Source organism: Cherax quadricarinatus, chromosome 40 (genome assembly GCF_038502225.1).
Source record: "Cherax quadricarinatus isolate ZL_2023a chromosome 40, ASM3850222v1, whole genome shotgun sequence".
In the NCBI taxonomy this organism is placed as follows: domain Eukaryota; kingdom Metazoa; phylum Arthropoda; class Malacostraca; order Decapoda; family Parastacidae; genus Cherax; species Cherax quadricarinatus.
In genome coordinates, this window is record NC_091331.1 from 8,324,284 (window position 1) to 8,344,283 (window position 20,000).

Consider the following 20,000-nt stretch of genomic DNA (forward strand, 5'->3'; position numbering starts at 1 on the left):
GTAAATCCCAGGACCACAGTTCAAGCCTCCGTCCATCTTTCTGTTTATTCATTTACAGTCGTTTATTACGACTTTAAAACTGAATATATATATATATATATATATATATATATATATATATATATATATATATATATATATATATATATATATATATATATATATATATATATATATATATATATATATATATATATATATATATTTCTGTGAGACAAACTTTTTCTCTGGATGAGGATCCGCTGCGCCGTAGTCACAAATAAACAAACTTTGCGACGCTGTATAAGAAGTTTCTTGCTAGTTTCTGGGCGAGAGCTTGACTGTGACTGGCTGAAGAGATCAGAGTTTCCAGGCACGCCCACCTGTGACTGGCTGAAGAGATCGGAGTTTCCAGGCACGTCCGCCCTTGATTTACTGAAAAGATGAGGATTTCCAGGCATACCCGCCCTTGATTGGCTGAAGAGATCAGAGTTTCCAGGCACGCCCGCCCGTGATTGGCTGAACAGATCGAAGTTTCCAGGCACGACAACCTCTGATTGGCTGAAGAGATCAGAGTTTCCAGGCACGGCAGCTTCTGATTGGCTGAAGAGATCAGGATTTCCAGGCACACCCGCCCGTGAATGGCTGAAAAGATCAGGATTTCCAGGCACGCCCGCCCGTGATTGGCTGAAGAGATCAGGATTTCCAGGCACACCCGCCCGTGATTGGCTGAAGAGATCAGGATTTCCAGGCACGTCCGCCAATTACGTCACTCCACACAACCGCGTGATCCTGAAGGTTTGACAAAGGCAAGAAAATATATTTTGGTTTAATTTTTTTTTTTGGTTATAGAATGAAAATGGAACAAGCGTTGACGAGAAGTAGATTTTTTGTGTCCATGTGCGTGTGACGGTGGCGTAAAGTTTTCATCCAAAGTGATGGTCATTATACCCTGTTATAGGTGACTGTGAAGAGCTTCACTAGCAGGTCTGCAACAAACAGTATTTTCATTATAAGTTAGTCAATGACATATCGTTAACTACCAGACAGTCAAGCAGGCTTCTCGCGTACATCAGTGGTGTTCTATACCGCCAAGTTAATGGGACGTAATATGCAGTATATGGAATTATAATGAGAATACCTTTCCTCCACCAGGGACTTTATTAATTGATGAAGTCCCTGGTGAACGAAGGTCTTCACAATAAAATGCCATAAACCACATATGGGGTCTTATTAACGTGGGTTTCTCATTCCCAACTAGGTCAGTGTTTACCAGTTTATCTGTTCCAGGTGAAAACAAGCACACCACCACCACCACCACCACCACCACCACCTGCATTTTCTCACTATTAGTCGATAGAAACAGTCTTGAGGTGTGTTGGAGAGTCGTGCGTCGTCAGTAAGTCGTGTCTCCTCTTTAGACAGTCTGTAGATGAACTTCAGTCGTCACTGAGTCGCTGGATCAACAGTTTGTCGTCTCAACTCTGGGCAAGGTTGCTGGGGACGAGGGTTGGTTTTCACGTTGATATTCAGTTTCTTAAGGAAGTTGGGCGTCTGGAGGCGAGGCTGCTACCTGACCCAGGCTTCCTGTCTGCTGCCTCGCACGTGCTGGTGGTGGTGGTGGTAGTGGTGGTGGTGGTGGTAGGTGTGGGGTGTTTGAGGCCATGGCAACGGAGGAGAGATGGTGGTTGTTGTGGATGAGGTTGTTGATCTGTGGTTTTTGTAGGTGTTGTCGAAGTCCAGTAAGCCAGATTGATTTTGTGTTAACGTTGTCATGAAGGCCAAATAGTTGGGATTAACGCTGTCCCAGAGACCAGACAGTTAGCATTAGCTTTGTCCTGGAGACCAGACAGTTAGCATTAGCTTTGTCCTGGAGACCAGACAGTTAGCATTAGCTTTGTCCTGGAGACCAGACAGTTAGCATTAGCTTTGTCCTGGAGATCAGAAAGTTGGGATTAACACCTTACACACAATCGAGGAGGAGGTGAAGAGGCTGCTAAGTGAACTCGATACCTCAAAGGCGGTGGAACCGGACATCTATCCTGAGAGAGGGAGCAGAGGTCCTGTGTGTGCCATAAACCTACACTGGAAAGGGGTCACCTTTGCATAAACAGGATTAATCCCACAATACATAAAATACAGGATTAACCACACTCAAACCCACAACACATAAAACGGACGCAAACATGAAACAAACGAGGAAAAAACAACCCTAAATCTACTTCACCTGTCCCCTATTTCCCCCCTCACAAAAAATAGATAGTTTGTTTCAATCAGACGGGACCGGCAGTTGGCGAGGAGCCAGGCGAGGGATGTATGCTGGTCTACCTTGGTGCGTGGGTGGCTGGCGACCAGCACTAAACCACGGCGATCAAGGAATGAGCCAGGGCATCAGGGAACCAACCAGGCCATCAAAAAACGAACCAGGCCATCAAAATACGAACCAGGCCATCAAAAAACGAACCAGGGCATTAAGGAGTGAACCAGGGCACTATGGAATGGAGCAGGGTATTAAGGAGTGAACCAGAGCATTAAGGAACTTCGAAAAGAACCGAGAATGCGTTCCCAGACGTTAGAGAAAAGGAAAAACAGAGACAACGAGAGAGAGAAAGAGAGAGAGAGAGAGAGAGAGAGAGAGAGAGAGAGAGAGAGAGAGAGAGAGAGAGAGAGAGAGAGAGAGAGAGAGAGAGAGAGAGAGAGAGAGAGAGAGAGAGACAGAGACAGAGACAGAGACAGAGACAAAGAGAGTTACAATACTATAGTTACAACACCCTAGTTACAAAATTGAAGTTACAACACCCTAGTTACAAGACTGTAGTCACAACACCCTGGTTACAAGACTGCAGTTACAACACCCTAGTTACAAAACTGTAGTCACAACACCCTGGTTACAAGACTGCAGTTACAACACCCTAGTTACAAGACTGTAGTTACAACACCCTAGTTACAAAATTGTAGTTACAACACCCTAGTTACAAGACTGTAGTTACAACACCCTAGTTACAAGACTGCAGTTACAACACCCTAGTTACAAAACTGTAGTTACAACACCCTGGTTACAAGACTGCAGTTACAACACCCTAGTTACAAAACTGTAGTTACAACACCCTGGTTACAAGACTGCAGTTACAACACCCTAGTTACAAGACTGTAGTTACAACACCCTAGTTACAAGACTGCAGTTACAACACCCTAGTTACAAAACTGTAGTTACAACACCCTGGTTACAAGACTGCAGTTACAACACCCTAGTTACAAGACTGTAGTTACAACACCCTAGTTACAAGACTGCAGTTACAACACCCTAGTTACAAAACTGTAGTTACAACACCCTGGTTACAAGACTGCAGTTACAACACCCTAGTTACAAGACTGTAGTTACAACACCCTAGTTACAAGACTGCAGTTACAACACCCTAGTTACAAAACTGTAGTTACAACACCCTGGTTACAAGACTGCAGTTACAACACCCTAGTTACAAGACTGTAGTTACAACACCCTAGTTACAAGACTGCAGTTACAACACCCTAGTTACAAAACTGTAGTTACAACACCCTAGTTACAACACTAGTTACAACACTGTAGTTACAACACTGTAGTTATAACACTGCTGTTACAACACTGAAAAGGGCTCCAGGATACATTTCCAGGATAATTTCCCCAGTGACAGTGGTTAGGACAGAATACTCCTGTGTCCTGGATCAGCTTGGAAGACTTCCAGGACTCTGTCTTCACTGGTGAAGAAATAATAATAATAAAAATATTTTTATTATTATTATTATTATTATTATTATTATTATTATTATTATTATTATTATTATATTCATCGGGAAGAGCTAAACCTGGAAGAGTCATACAGTGCCTAAGGCAGGACATTCTCGTACCTAGAGGGAAAAAGGTTAAGAAATCAACGTTACCTAATTTTCCTCTCGGTTACCTTGATGTTGTCTGCATTATGTCTGGATGAAGATATATTCGAGTCTTAAAAGCAGTGGATAGTGAACGTGTGGATAGTGAACGTGTGGATAGTGAACGTGTGGATAGTGAACGTGTGGATAGTGAACGTGTGGATATTATTATTATAATCATGAGGGAGCACTTAACCCGTACGATTATACAGTGCCTGTGGTGGGGGATGGAAGGTATTCGGGCTCAATTCAGGGAACCGGAGCACAGATCCAATTCCCTAGATCAAAAGCCCCTCACCAGCATCAAGGAACCTTCCTTGATGGGAACGTGTGGATAGCGAACGTGTGGATTTATAAACGTGTGGATACGAGAGGTAACATCAGTGGTCTCGCAGTGTGATTGGTTCGACAACTGAAGGTCGTTTCCACCACTTTTTCCGGGAGTTCTGGGAAACGACAGGTCTTTAGTTTTCCCGGAATGGGGTCGACATTCACCAACGACATCCTGAGACGACGAGATCGACGACCAACTGGCCAAGTTGAAGATGATCATAGAATTCTGTAAGACAAGCCCCCCATTCCCCTTCAAGGAGGTGGAAGACGGGGGCTGGATGCAGACGAAGGGATGCTGATCCCAATAATAATAGAAATAATAATATAATAATAATAGTAATTTTAATAATAATTATAATTATAATAGTAATAATAATAATAATTATAATAGTAATAATAATAATAATAATTATAATAGTAATAATAATAATAATAATAATAATAATAATAACAACATTAATAATGAAGATTTCTAATCCTCCACGTGCGCCTCCATCCTCTGTTTACACTGGAGATGAGAGAGTGATGGAGACATTCCGGTTCACCATATTATTCCAGCATCACAGCATTATTTTTAATTCATGGAGGGGAGGATAGAAGCCCCTTTAATTCCCTCGCCATCCTCCCTACCACTCTCTCTCCATTCCATTTTCTAACAAGTAAATTATAGTCGTGTACTTTATTTTGTTTTTGTTTTCTGAAGTAAGATCCCTGAATTTAGGCTTCTTATCTCCTTACTTCTGGTGTAAAAAAAATATGGTGAATTTCTCAGTTGCTATACTTGTGTTGTGTTACTTTAGAGAAGCTAAAACCTTGGGTAGTTTCAAATTTAGGTTGGATAAATACATGAGTGAAAGGAGTGCATCTGGGTGGGTCTTGCACATGAGTAAATAGAATGATTAAAGCTTATTGCTTGGGCAGCGTTTATTCTGTTAGTGGGTTGGATTTGTGAAGGACATGCCTAGTATGGGCCAACAGGCCTACTTCAGTGTTCCTCTTGTCTTATGTTCTTATGTTAAGTTGGTCAGAAGAGAGGGAGAATGAGGGGGGTGGAGGGTGATGAGTGGGTGGAAGTTGGAGTGGGTGGTGGTCGGAGAGGGTTGTGAATGGGCGGTGGTCTGGGTGGAGGGCCTGTGAATGTCTGTGTCCAGCCAACGGAAAAGCACTTTGGCGAGGCTCACTTAGTCAAGAGGGGACGCGAGGATGGGACACTTAGGGAGGGAATGGCCAATATAATTTATGTGATTAAGTGACGCGGTGTAGGGGAGGATATGTGAGAGAGAACCATGTCTTGTGGCTGGTGAGATAGGACACGTGAGTCAGGGCCAGCGTCCTCTGGTTAGTTAGGAGAGAGGTGCTATACCCCGTGGTTAGAAGAGGACACATTAATCAGCGCCATGATCTGTGCCTGACACATTAATCAGGGTCATAATCTGTACCTAGTGCGAGAGTACACGTGAATCGAGTCGTGATCCGTGTCTAGTGAGAGAGTACACGTGAATCAGGGTCGTGATTTGTGCCTAATGTGGGACGACCCTCACCGGGAAAACAGCAACACAAACATAAACTTTAAAAAGAAGAGCAACTTAATGAACGTTATGGAAAGGACTGAGAGAAAATCCTCATGGAGGGAGGGTGGGAGGTAATCTATGGAGGGTAGTGGAGGGAGGGTAGGACGTACTCTATGGAGGGTAGTAGAGGGAGTGTGGGACGTACTCTATGGAGGGTAGTGGAGGGAGGGTGGGAGGTAATCTATGAAGGGTAGTGGAGGGAGGGTAGGACGTACTCTATGGAGGGTAGTAGAGGGAGGGTGGGACGTACTCTATGGAGGGTAGTAGAGGGAGGGTGGGACGTACTCTATGGAGGGTAGTAGAGGGAAGGTGGGACGTACTCTATGGAGGGTAGTAGAGGGAGGGTGGGACGTACTCTATGGAGGGTAGTAGAGGGAGGGTGGGACGTACTCTATGGAGGGTAGTAGAGGGAGTGTGGGACGTACTCTATGGAGGGTAGTAGAGGGAGTGTGGGACGTACTCTATGGGGGGTAGTAGAGGGAGGGTAAGACGTACTCTATGGAGGGTAGTAGAGGGAGGGTGGGACGTACTCTATGGAGGGTAGTAGAGGGAGTGTGGGACGTACTCTATGGAGGGTAGTAGAGGGAGGGTGGGACGTACTCTATGGAGGGTAGTAGAGGGAAGGTGGGACGTACTCTATGGAGGGTAGGAGAGGGGGGGTGGGACGTACTCTATGGAGGGTAGTAGAGGGAGTGTGGGACGTACTCTATGGAGGGTAGTAGAGGGAGGGTGGGACGTACTCTATGGAGGGTAGTAGAGGGAGTGTGGGACGTACTCTATGGAGGGTAGTAGAGGGGGGGTGGGACGTACTCTATGGAGGGTAGTAGAGGGAGGGTGGGACGTACTCTATGGAGGGTAGTAGAGGTAGTGTGGGACGTACTCTATGGAGGGTAGTAGAGGGAGGGTTGGACGTACTCTATGGAGGGTAGTAGAGGGAGGGTGGGACGTACTCTATGGAGGGTAGTAGAGGGAAGGTGGGACGTACTCTATGGAGGGTAGTAGAGGGAGGGTGGGACGTACTCTATGGAGGGTAGTAGAGGGAAGGTGGGACGTACTCTATGGAGGGTAGTAGAGGGAGGGTGGGACGTACTCTATGGAGGGATAGTAGAGGGAGGGTGGGACGTACTCTATGGAGGGTAGTAGAGGTAGTGTGGGACGTACTCTATGGAGGGTAGTAGAGGGAAGGTGGGACGTACTCTATGGAGGGTAGTAGAGGGAAGGTGGGACGTACTCTATGGAGGGTAGTAGAGGGAAGGTGGGACGTACTCTATGGAGGGTAGTAGAGGGAGGGTGGGACGTACTCTATGGCGGGATAGTAGAGGGAGGGTGGGACGTACTCTATGGAGGGTAGTAGAGGGAGGGTGGGACGTACTCTATGGAGGGATAGTAGAGGGAGGGTGGGACGTACTCTATGGAGGGTAGTAGAGGGACGGTGGGACGTACTCTATGGAGGGTAGGAGAGGGAAGGTGGGACGTACTCTATGGAGGGTAGTAGAGGGAAGGTGGGACGTACTCTATGGAGGGATAGTAGAGGGAGGGTGGGACGTACTCTATGGAGGGTAGTAGAGGGAAGGTGGGACGTACTCTATGGAGGGTAGTAGAGGGAGGGTGGGACGTACTCTATGGAGGGATAGTAGAGGGAGGGTGGGACGTACTCTATGGAGGGTAGTAGAGGTAGTGTGGGACGTACTCTATGGAGGGTAGTAGAGGGAGGGTGGGACGTACTCTATGGAGGGTAGTAGAGGGGGGGTGGGACGTACTCTATGGAGGGATAGTAGAGGGAAGGTGGGACGTACTCTATGGAGGGTAGTAGAGGGAAGGTGGGACGTACTCTATGGAGGGTAGTAGAGGGAAGGTGGGACGTACTCTATGGAGGTTAGTAGAGGGAGGGTGGGACGTACTCTATGGAGGGTAGTAGAGGGAGGGTGAGACGTACTCTATGGAGGGTAGTAGAGGGAGTGTGGGACGTACTCTATGGTGGTAGTAGAGGGAGGGTGAGACGTAATCTATGGAGGTTAGTAGAGGGAGGGTGGGACGTACTCTGTGGAGGGTAGTAGAGGGAAGGTAGGACGTACTTTATGGAGGGTAGTAGAGGGAAGGTGGGACGTACTCTATGGAGGGTAGTAGAGGGAAGGTGGGACGTACTCTATGGAGGGTAGTAGAGGGAAGGTGGGACGTACTCTATGGAGGGTAGTAGAGGGAGAGTAGTGTTTTAACCCTCATAAGCATGGAAGAATGGTGTTATGGTTACCCATCATTATGGGTGAGAGGTGTTATGGTCCCATGATCATGGGCGTGGTGTTATGGTCCCATGATCATGGGAGTGGTGTTATGGTACCATGGTCATGGGAGTGGTATTATGGTGCCATGATCATGGGAGTGGTGTTATGGTCCCATGATCATGGGAGTGGCGTTATGGTACCATGGTCATGGGAGTGGTGTTATGGTCCCATGATCATGGGAGTGGTGTTATGGTACCATGGTCATGGGAGTGGTATTATGGTACCATGATCATGGTAGTTGTGTTATGGTCCCATGATCATGGGAGTGGCGTTATGGTACCATGGTCATGGGAGTGGTATTATGGTACCATGATCATGGGAGTGGTGTTATGGCCCTCGGTGATCAGAAACAGTTATTGCTACTCGTAACGCTCGACACCTGGGTTGCCCACACCAAATAATCTGCCTAGTGTTGGGGAGGGATGGTGTGGGTGTAGCTGTGGGAGGAGGTGTGGGTGTAGCTGTGGGAGATGGAGCGGGGTGTGGCTTTGGCAGATGGTGTATGGGTGTTGGTAGTGGTGTGGGAATGTTAATGATTGTGTGGCTATAGCTGTGGCAGATAGTGTGGGTGTAGGTGGTGGTGCTTGTGTGGTGGTTAATGGTGTGGATGTATTGTGTGGTGGTTAATGGTGTGGATGTATTGTATGGGTGGGTATGAGCGGGTGTGGATGGTGCCGTGTGTGACGGTACTGGCTGTGTGGCTATTGAAACGTACCTGCTTACCCAGCTAGGTTCCCGTGTGTTGACCTCAAGTTTTTGCGCCCTGATGACAGTGGTAACTGGCACGGCTCTGTAGTGTTAGAGCAGTGAGAGATGTATATTGTATTATTTATGTATATTATGTATCGCTAGCCACGCAGTTTAAGGAGTTAGAGGAGACTCCGTCCGCTAATGATCGCCCGGTGTTTCGCCAGACACGCTACCGGGGATCGGCGAGGCGAATAGAAATGTGTTGCTCTAAAAAAAAGTGTCCTTCCAGCGTCAAAAGGAGTGAGACTCAGTCAGAAACACATTAAAGAAACACATGCAAGTAACGTACCTAGCAACAGTTCGTCTAAGAATAACAAATCTGAACAAGTACAACATCACAGAGCTAAATAGTTCACCAGAGAACACAAGAATACCAGAGCAAAATTGGAACATCCGTAGAGTGGCATATTGGTCTCTCGTTCTTTTAACAGTTCTGTTGGAAAACTGAGCTCTGAACTAATGAACAAAGTCTTCAAACGCGTCGTTAGTGCCTGAAGCGACAGGCAAAAACGAAAATCATTGAGACTCCTGATACACGAGAGACTATTATGCTTTAAACTTACAGTATATATTTGGAAAAATCAATAATGTTAAGTAAATACTTGATTAACGTAGCCTCAAGCTTAATACACAAATAATCCGCATACAGGAGAGAGATTATGACGAGGTTTCGGTCTGACTCAGACCATTTACAAAGTCACACTAACACACGAGTGTGAGGGGGGGGGGTCAGTATATATAGGGAAGGAGTAGAGGCACGGGACAAGGAAAGGAAGAAAGAAGAGAGTGGAGAAGTAGTGGTAGAGGTGGTAGTGGAAGTAGTAGTAGAAGTAGTAGCGGTGGTAGTAGAAAGTAGAGTAGCATGAAGCTATATACACAGGCGAGTGACGATACATGAAGATTCACGTTAAAGAACAAGCTTGCATAGGTACGATGCTTCGCTCTGTGTAGAGCTTTATCAAGTCAATGGAACACGATGAAGCTCTACACAGAGTGAAACTTTGTCACGAGGAAAAGCTTCCTCATCACCTGTGTCTTCATTAGTGTTGAAAGAACAACTTTGTATCCAAACACCCATAAAGTGGATCCAGCGGACGAGAGACGCTTATTGGAGCAGGAACATTTAAGGGAAATAAATGAAAAAGTTTGATTAATTGTTCAGTGTGCCGCGACATTTCTCCAGTACGGCCACTAAATCTGAATGTAAATTTGCCTCGGCGGAGAGCAAATGGATGAGACAGGCGCTGGTTTATTGTAAAAGATACTATAGTTATATGACAGACTTAGTGCAAGCTGCGCCTTGGTTATGGCTCACGTGTGTGTGTGTGTGTGTGTGTGTGTGTGTGTAGGTCCGCAGGAGCTGGAGTGGTAGTGGTAGTGACGGTGGTAGTGATGGTGGTAGTGGTTGTGGTGGCAGTGCTGGTGGTTGGTAGTGCCAATGCTTTCACAGCAGCACTAGCAGGTCTTGTGTCAACACTACCATAACAACACTAACAGATCTTATGTCAAAACTTCCACAGTAGCGCCAGCAGGTCCTGTTTCACGACCTCCAGTACCTTTCCCAGCTAGGAACGGTCGTTATAAGTGAACGAGAAAATAAAGCAGACGCAGTAGTCACTTGTCATTTAACCGTATAATATATTAAACTGTACAGTAAGACAACACCAGCCAATTCATGTGTGAACAGAGACAAAGTGAGTACTCTCTACTACATATTGTGAAATATCATATAAGCTTCCCCTTCCCCTTCCTCCAAACCCACACTACTAGTAAAACCCGATCACCTACACCTTCAGCCCGATCACTACCGCCCCACTTACCTTCCACCAATATCCTGAATACCTAGGCGTTACGATAACGCTACTCCAGCAGCCACTCCTGAGTTGCTTACGGAAATGTTGCCACTTACAAATGAATAAACACTAACGGACTAGGGCACCTAAATTAGCTCGTGTACAAATTGCAAAATTTGTAAAGCCAATATAAACGTTTTTCCCTATTATATATAACCAGAGCAAAAACACTAGTGAGTCCTGTTTCTCGATGCCCAGGGTTGAAACATGGGTCAATTTTTTCCTGATAAAGAGAATTATATGAGCCTTCCTAAATACGAGTTAAACGAGCCCTGTTATGTTGAAAAGGTTGACCTCGCTGCCATAAATCTTAGCAGAGCGAGTCGCTTACACTCGAGAAAAGGTCGTCGACCGGCATCCCCAGCAGCCGTACAATATCCGTAAAAGGAAATAATATTAAGAGAAATTTTTACTCTTTTTTTTAAATTAAACATTAAAAGGCCATTAAAATCTCTAGGTTTAGGCATTTTTTTATGTAAATAAATGTTTTTATAGCCATGTATATCCTGGAATTCGATTAATAATGACTGAATAACTGAAAAAAAACAATGAAAATTTTGGGAAATTTCTCGTAATTAGAATATCGAGCAGGCACGTACAGAAATTTTGAGAAGCAAGACTCGTGACATTTATGATAGAAAAAAACACTATGTTCAGTAGAGATATTTATTTTAAGCCGGTAACCTGATCAAGCTCTGTTTAGCGCGAAAAAATAATCTATAAATAAAGGGTGTTTTGAATACAATGTCTTTCAACGAAGTAAGGAATACCAACGCCCAGGTCAGAGAGAGATGTTTACACTCTCCTAAGAAGTGTGCAGCCTGGCGATGCTTGCCTGGAGTTTATACCTGGAGTTTACCTGGAGCCGCGTCCGGAGGTCGCCGCCCTTCGGGGTTCGGTCCCAGACTAGGCCTCTTGTTTGCTGGCTTGATCGATCAAGTTGTTAGTGTGGCGGGCACCAACAACCTGATCTCTGCACTGATGATGTTAGCAAACTGATAATCGAAGCAGAGCAGCGACTTCGAAGTGAAGGAAGCTGTGGCATGGTGAGTGTTGCCTTGCAGCATGGCGGCCGAGGTAGTGGCTTCAAGTGAAAGGAATAAAAGCTTCAAGTGGGACTCCGGCGAGAGAAGTAGAAGCTTGGGGGCTCCAGAGGGAGAGGTAGAAGCTTCAAGTGGGACTCCGGCTAGAGGGGGGCAAAGACTTCAAGTGAGGCTCCGGCAGCGGGAAATGAGGCTTCAGAGCTCAGGACGAGAGCTGCTGCTACCAACAATAGGACGCAGTTCTTGCCCAACTCAGGAAGGGGATACTGGGGGGAGGGTATATATTAGCAGGAAGTGCAGCTTTAAAAGGGGAAACCGAGGGCGTAGACATTTTTAAGGGTGGAGTCCTTGTGAAGGGTGGCGGCATAATTTGTTTAATAGTTTTAGCTGGCAGTTATCGTGGGAGGGAATGCATGAGATGAAGACTTTAGCATGGGGAGTGTCGACCCCTCTCCCCCCACAGTAATGACCTCAGCTAGTAATTAGTGTAACACAGTGTATATTCACCCGACGGTGTATATCTGCCGTAATGACTCACGTAGAGGCTATATAACGTAAGGGATCAGACGTAGAGGTGGTAGGTCGGGTCTCTGTGTGACTACCCCTACAGTAATATTTTCAGCTGGCCAGGGATATACACAACCTTTACAATCAACAAACCAAAGGGTGAAGATTCTACCAAAAGAATGGGACAGCAGATCATAGAGACGTGAGGGTAAGAAGATTAAAAAAAATGATTTCAATGGGAAAACGTTTCGCTCAGGGTAAAGCTTCATCTTAAGTTTTGCCTGGCCGATACGTCGCTTCAAAAATCTTATTCTGTATTTCGCGTCGATATTCCCACACCTTTCGTCATTACTTTTTTATTTCCGGACAATGAGACGTGCCGGAACAAAACAACAAGATTAATAAAAATAAACTAAAAAGCACCAGAGATGAGCCTTGTGGTGACCGTATTTACAGAACTAAGCAATAACACAAGTTAGTTTTGTTATGACACTCGCCGTCTGAGCTTAGACCTGTCCTCGGTAATCAGTATACTTTCATTTTTGTCATCTGGTACCATCCACAGAGCTAATAGCGACAACAGCTGCTGGTGTTAGTGCTGCTGCTGCTGTAATTAATGTTGTTGGTACTGCTGCTGCTGCACTGTTATTGCTACTTCTACTGCTGTTACTACTGCTGTTACAACTGCTGCTTCTAACGCTGTCTTGTTTCTGGTGTTACTGGTGTTTTTAGTGCTGCTGCTGCAGCATATACGAGAGTAAACTTATATTCCATCTTGCAACCAGTTACCACACAAGTTTCAACTATCACGAACACAAGTACTTTCAATGGGTTGAATAAAGTATACACCAAAATATAGTTTAACGAATATACAGTGATTTACACTATGTACAATGGGTAAAAAGCCAATGAATCAAATTGTGAATAGAATTTGGAGAGTGAATAAGTACAGGAACTCTCACTGCTACAGCAAAAAAAAAAAAAAACATACGAAGAACAGATTCTATTATGGTGGAAGCCATCCCGATTCATGTGAGGATCTGTGGGTCTAGGCTACACCTACATGCAAGGTAACTTCATCAGAGTCTCCCTCCCCATCCTGAAACAGGCAGACAGTCTCCAGATGTGTGCATCATCTCATACTAGGATGGTGCACACATCCAAACAAGCAATGATCTACCACGTCTAAACCTGGCTTAAGATGATGTACAGGTCATGTGTGATGTACTTCAAATGTAAAACTGCGTTCAGCGCATTCCATATCAATTCTAGTATGTGTCACTGTCCATCCTTCTGTATCATCATGGGCCACTGCTAAAAGAAGTACCAAATTTAATTGTGTTTTTTTTAAATATAAAACAACCCATTAAGCCTTGTTGGTCCCACTCCTATATAAGACTGAAACCCCTGTATACGAGAGTAGAGTTTCTCTCTGTGTTCAACGGACGAATGGTCGAGTCACTACCACTCCTCTATGCGATGACTGAATCATCCAGGTTTAGGTTTTACGTAAACATAAGTTATAATCATGTGGAAATTATTCCTGACTATTACCCGATAATCTTGGGTACACATTGTAAATGTGTATATTATTGACGGCAGCCTCACCCTCACCCTACTTAATTCTTAATGCAGTGACACGACAGATTATTACCAGCGTTTAAGTGAATCGCCCAAAACCCGCATGGACCATTAAAAGCGAATAGGGACGGAGGATCGATCTTTCATCCACTAATAACAAAAGTTCGGTGTCTCACCAGTCAGACTGACGGTGACAGGGTAGACTCGTCTGTGTGTTTAGAGAATAATCTTGCCACGGCTGAGGCAGTGCTCAGTCCTTGATTTATTATCTTGAATTGCACACAATAATGGTCGTCCGTAGGTTTTTTCCAACGTTTTGTTTGGACCAAAAATTTCGAAAAGTGAATTTTTGGGGGATCAGTTTGTCTGGCACAGATGCAAGCTGTTAATCAGTCTCAGTATAAAACTGGAAACACAATGAAATTGTCTTCCAGGAAGCTCTCATGGAGCTTGTGTTGAACACTGTGTTTAGCAGTAAACTGTAATAGTACTGATCATTCAAGCTTCTAGCAGTGGTGTTTGGACCTTCCCAGGGTCCATGGTGTGTGTGGGTGTACGTGTGTGTGTGTGTGGGTGTACTTGTGTGTGTGGGTGTACGTGTGTGTGTGTGTGTGGGTGTACTTGTGTGTGTTTGTGTACGTGTGTGTGTGTGTGTGTGTGTGTGTGTGTGTGTGTGTGTGTGTGTGTGTGTGTGTGTGTGTGTGTGTGTGTGTGTGTGTGTGTGTGTGTGTGTGTGTGTGTGTGTGTGATTACTTCGTCTGTGTCAAGCACATTTGTATGATTAGTTCAAGTGGAAAAAAAATCCTGGTGAGTTGCAAATGGGAATTCCAACACTAGTTTGGTTGATGTGCGCTTCAGGAGATGTGCCTGGTGTTATACTCACCCCAAGATCTATTTCCTTGAGTGAGGTTTGTAGTCTCTGACCCCCTAGACTGTACTCCGTTTGCGGCCTTCTTTGCCCTTCCCCAATCTTCATGACTTTGCACTTGGTGGGATTGAACTCCAGGAGCCAATTGCTGGACCAGTTCTGCAGCCTGTCCAGATCCCTTTGTAGTTCTGCCTGGTCTTCGATCGAGTGTATTCTTCTCATCAACTTCACGTCATCTGCAAACAGGGACACCTCAGAGTCTATTCCTTCCGTCATGTCGTTCACAAATACCAGAAACAGCACTGGTCCTAGGACTGACCCCTGCGGGACCCCGCTGGTCACAGGTGCCCACTCTGACACCTCGCCACGTACCATGACTCGCTGCTGTCTTCCTGACAAGTATTCCCTGATCCATTGTAGTGCCTTCCCTGTTATCCCTGCTTGGTCCTCCAGTTTTTGCACCAATCTCTTGTGTGGAACTGTGTCAAACGCCTTCTTGCAGTCCAAGAAAATGCAATCCACCCACCCCTCTCTCTCTTGTCTTACTGCTGTCACCATGTCATAGAACTCCAGTAGGTTTGTGACACAGGATTTCCCGTCCCTGAAACCATGCTGGCTGCTGTTGATGAGATCATTCCTTTCTAGGTGTTCCACCACTCTTCTCCTGATAATCTTCTCCATGATTTTGCATACTATACATGTCAGTGACACTGGTCTGTAGTTTAATGCTTCATGTCTGTCTCCTTTTTTAAAGATTGGGACTACATTTGCTGTCTTCCATGCCTCAGGCAATCTCCCTGTTTCGATAGATGTATTGAATATTGTTGTTAGGGGTACACATAGCGCCTCTGCTCCCTCTCTCAATACCCATGGGGAGATGTTATCTGGCCCCATTGCCTTTGAGGTATCTAGCTCACTCAGAAGCCTCTTCACTTCTTCCTCGGTTGTGTGCACTGTGTCCAGCACTTGGGTCATGGCGGCTAAACTCCCGCTGCAGAACAGTCTTCCTTACAGCTGCTGCTGTTATTTACTGCAGTTATCCAGAGTTGTTATCCACAGCTTTTGTCTGTTACCGTTATCCATTGCTGTTATTTGTTGCTGTTGGTGGTAGTGGTGGTGGCTGTAGTGGTGGTGGTAATGGTGGTGGTAATGGTGGTGGTGGTAGTGGCGGTGGTGGTGATGATGGTGGTGGTAGTGGTGGTGGTGCTGGTGGTGGTGATGGTGGTGGTGGTGGTGGTGGTGGTGGTGGTGGTAGTGGTGGTGGAGGTGGTAGTGGTGGTGGTAGTGGTGGTGGTAGTGGTGGTGGAGGCGGTAGTAGTGGTAATGGTGGTGGTACTGGTGGTGTTGGTGGTGGTGGTGGTGGTAATGGTGGTGGTGGTAGTGGTGGTGGTGATAGTAGTTGTGGTGGTGGTAATGGTGGTGGTGGTGGTAGTGGTGGTGGTGGTGATGGTGGTGGTGGTAATGGTGGTGGTGGTGGTGGTAATGGTGGTGGTGGTGGTAATGGTGGTGGTGGTGGTGGTAGTGGTGATGGTAGTAGTGGTGGTGCAATCTGCCTCTTCCCATCCACTCTCAGGTACAAAGTATGCAATCTGGCCTCTGTGTATCACATATTGCATGTGTCACATACACAACGCATGTGTCACATACACATCGCATGTGTCACATGCACAACGCATGTGTCACACACAGCACATGTGTCACATACACAACACATGTGTCACACACGCATGTGCCACATACACAACACATTTGTCACATGCACAACACATGTGTCACACAACGCATGTGTCACATACACAATGCATGTGTCACACAATGCGTGTGTCATATACACAACACATGTGTCACATACACAACGCATGTGTCACATACACAACGTATGTGCCACATTCACAACACATCTGTCACATACACAACACATGTGTCACATACACAATGCATGTGTCACATACCCAACGTATGTGTCACATACACAACGCATATGTTACATTTACAACGCATGGGTCGCATACACAACACATGTGTCACAACGCAACATGTGACACAACAGTGTCAGAGAGCTAAGGAGATACCTCAAAAGAAGGAAAGAAAATCAGAGTACAAAAAAAAAAAACTGAGACAGAGCCAGAGTACAGAAAAATAACAAAAAAATAAAGTACAAAAAAATAAAAGCCGGAGTACACCTAAAATAAGGAGCTAATGAACAAAAAAAAAAAAAATGTATCAAGAAAGTGAGCGAGAGTAGTGAAGAAAGAAGCGAGAGTACAAAGAAGTATCTGATAAGTCGGGAAGATGAGGACATCTTGGGAAAAGAGACAAGAGCCGAGGAAAAATGTAACGCCAGACACGTTAAATCTGCTTTGTTTACCTTCTTGATGTGAGTTAATGTTACCCACAACACTCAACCTTATTGCTACTACTGGAATACCGATGTTAATGTACTGAGCGGAGGAGAGAGAGAGAGAGAGAGAGAGAGAGAGAGAGAGATTAACACATCAAGCATTAATGTATATACATCTATATTGATGTTTACACAGCTGGTGTTGATGTACATACATCTTTTGTTGATGTACACACACCTTGTGTTGATGTATACACACACCTGGTGATGATGTATGCACACCTGGTGTTGATGTACACACACAGCTGGTGTTGATGTATACACACACCTTGTGCTGATGTATACACACAGTTGGTGTTGATGTATACACACAGCTGGTGTTGATGTATACACACAGCTGGTGTTGATGTATACACACAGCTGGTGCTGATGTATACACACAGCTGGTGTTGATGTATACACACAGCTGGTGTTGATGCATACACACAGCTGGTGTTGATGTACACACACCTTGTGCTGATGTATACACACAGCTGGTGTTGATGTATACACACACAGCTGGTGTTGATGTATACACACAGCTGGTGTTGATGCATACACACAGCTGGTGTTGATGCATACACACAGCTGGTGTTGATGTATACACACAGCTGGTGTTGATGTATACACACAGCTGGTGTTGATGTATACACACAGCTGGTGTTGATGTATACACAGAGCTGGTGCTGATGTATACACACAGCTGGTGTTGATGCATACACACAGCTGGTGTTGATGTATACACACAGCTGGTGTTGATGTATACACACAGCTGGTGTTAATGTACATACACCTGGTATTAATTATCGACTAACATCTGAACACTCAGGTTAACAGCAACACCGCAAATGGAAATTAAATTTTAAATTAAATCTAAAAAGCCATAAATGGATCACATATTGCGTGGCTTTTATGATTAAATTGGGCGGGGCACAGGGCAGATGTAGGGCAGGGCAGGTGTAGGGCAGGGCAGGTGTAGGGCAGGGCAGGTGTAGGGCAGGGCAGGTGTAGGGCAGGGCAGGTGTAGGGCAGGGCAGGTGTAGGGCAAGGAAGATGGAGGGAAGGGCAGGTGTAGGGCAGAGTAGATGGACGATAGGGCAAGTGTAGGGCACTGCAGGTGTAGCTACAGGGAAGATGTAGAGCAGGACAGGTGTATGGCAGGGCAGGTATAAATGCAGGGTAGGGCAAGTGTAAGCAGACCGTGAGGGCAGGGCATGAGGCATCCAAGGGTAGCATAACGAGAGGGAAGAAAGGCAAGCGTATGGCCCGGGCACGGAAAACTGTATAGAATCACCCCATGTCTCCCTGTGCTCTGGGGTGGCGGCAGAAGGCTGGGGAATTGGGAGGGGGAGGGTTTGAGCACCGTAGCCTCTTAGATCGTTGGAAAGACGACGTTGGCCGTGTAGGTTGTGCCGATGGGATGTACTCCAACCTAAGAAGGACTTAGAACCACTAGCTCTCCCTCACCTCTAACACCAACCAGACTTTCGCTACATAAATTTTGTACGGTTCACCCCTGCTGTCCCCCCGCAGTCCCCCCGCAGTCCCCCCGCTGTCCCCCGCAGTCCCCCCGCAGTTTCCCCGTTGTCCCCCCGCAGCCCCCCTGCAGTATCTCCGCTGTCCCCCCGCAGCCCCCCGCAGTCCCCCCGCTGTCCCCCGCTGTCCCCCGCAGTTCCCCCGCAGTCCCCCACAGTCCCCCCGCAGTCCCCTCGCAGTCCCCCCGCAGTCCCCCCGCTCCACCAACACCAAGCCAGTCTTCACCCTGTTATTTCTTAATGGTATTGTGATACCTTGTCTGTATCACCATACTATTTTTCTTAATGGTTTACCCGCTAAATGTCTTTTTCCTGCATAATGTCTGACTTTTCAGTTGATTTGTTGGCTTTAAGATCCACTGACTACACGAGGGTTATTAAGGCTGCATGTAAAGCCTCGCTTTACGAACAAGAGCACCTGCTCTTAACCAGAAAAAAATAATCTGCTTTAAATGACGCTAATTAACATTTCTGTATTTAATTTTTGATGAGACGAAGAAGACAGCGACACATACCGAAGCTGACTTTTAAGGAGGATCAGCCCCCTCAAGGAAGGTTCCTTGATGTTGGTGAGGGGCTCTTGATTTAGGGAATTGGATCTGTGCTCCAGTTCCCCGAATTAAGCCTGAATGCCTTCCACATCCCCCCCCACAGGCGCTGTATAATCCTCCAGGTTTAGCGCTTCCCCCTTGATTATAATAATAATAAGGAGGATCAGTCGGGCAGCCAGGATTTCAAGGATTTCAATCTGGGGATTAAACCAAGATTTCAGCCTATGGGTCAGTGTAATAAAATCTTAAGATTTTGAAATATTCAATATGGAATTTCTTAATCTATGGTGTTTTCATGGCCAATGGTTAATATAACTGGAAAAATTAGCCATCAGGTGAAAACAAAAAATGTTCGAATTTGGGAATCTCTAGCCTCTTAGGTCTCCCTTGTCACCCCAAGTGTTGGCAACACTGACAGGTATCGCTCATTCACGCACACACACACACACACACACACACACACACACACACACACACACACACACACACACACACACACACACACACACACACACACACAAAACACACACACACACACACACACACAAATACACACACACACACACACACACAAACACACACACACACACATACACACACACACACACACACACACACACACACACACACAGGCAGGGATAACAGGGAAGGCACTACAATGGATCAGGGAATACTTGTCAGGAAGACAGCAGCGAGTCATGGTACGTGGCGAGGTGTCAGAGTGGGCACCTGTGACCAGCGGGGTCCCGCAGGGGTCAGTCCTAGGACCAGTGCTGTTCCTGGTATTTGTGAACGACATGACGGAAGGAATAGACTCTGAGGTGTCCCTGTTTGCAGATGACGTGAAGTTGATGAGAA